Source organism: Oncorhynchus tshawytscha, linkage group LG19, assembly GCF_018296145.1.
Source record: "Oncorhynchus tshawytscha isolate Ot180627B linkage group LG19, Otsh_v2.0, whole genome shotgun sequence".
NCBI lineage: Eukaryota > Metazoa > Chordata > Actinopteri > Salmoniformes > Salmonidae > Oncorhynchus > Oncorhynchus tshawytscha.
Window position 1 is genome coordinate 25545109 of NC_056447.1, and position 1051 is coordinate 25546159.

Below are 1051 nucleotides of genomic sequence, written 5' to 3' on the forward strand. Positions count from 1 at the left end.
TCTCTTGTTGTGATGTGTGTTTGGTCCCTTATATATATTGTATTTATTTTTTTAATCCCAGGGCCATTCCCTGCAGGAGGCCTTTTGCCTTTTGGTAGGCAGTCATTGTAAATAAGAATTTGTTCTTAACTGACTTGCATAGTTAAATAAATACAAAAAAATAACATTATAAAAACGTGGAAACAGCATGTGGACCTCAATGTGAAGTTTTAATTGATAACCATCTAATGGCATGAAAAAGTGTTTCCGCCCGGTCTCGAACCGGGGACCTTTCGCGTGTTAGGCGAACGTGATAACCACTACACTACGGAAACTGATTGATTGTGACTACAACCCCACTACCCTTAATAGCCAGGTGAGATACTAGACCCTGTAGAAATAGAACATATTGTAAGTATGACCAAAACATTTTTTATAAATAAAATGGTTAAACGCTAGTAAGGAAGGGCAAATGTCTGGCCTCTCCGTCGGGGAATTGAACACCAGTGTGACAGGCATGGATACGGACAAGGTTGAGTGGACTGGCATTAAATCGTTCAGTTCCGAAGCCTTTCAGGTTACTTTGATATTGAGGTGTAACCTACAAACAAAACCACAACTGAATATGATTACAATTTTGGCTACTATTGCAGGTTCGGTGTCCTTCAACAACTTTGATGACGTTCATCTGGGTCATATACGCTGGGAACAAAACAAGTCGAAACTGGGAGGGACAACCTGAAGAAACACATGCAAAACATTTTATGTTATGTGCCCTGAACATGACCATGATATGCCTAATGATTTTTCTGAAAGCCCCCGAGACACTCGCCACTACACTTGGCCACAGCATTGCCTACTTAACTCACTCAATAGGTAAGAACATATTTATACTAACAAGCGATTATACAATGGGGCCGTGACTACGCGGATCATTTAGACAATCCTCACAATTGTTTATAAGCAGTGCTCTTCTGACGAAGGGATTGTGTTATCATGTGCGCTACACAGCTAGCTAGATGAACTAGACTTTTTCTGGGCAAGATGGCGAACCGTTAGTACAGCTCTGTTT

General features: G+C 40.8%; 1 non-coding gene across 1 annotated transcript; it reads right to left on the reverse strand.

Moving 5' to 3' along the window:
* Positions 1 to 241: 241 nt before the first annotated feature.
* trnav-aac lies at positions 242 to 314 on the reverse strand. The gene has a single exon. It is a non-coding gene; the product is annotated as a tRNA-Val (tRNA).
* Between the last annotated feature and the right edge of the window lie 737 nt (positions 315 to 1051).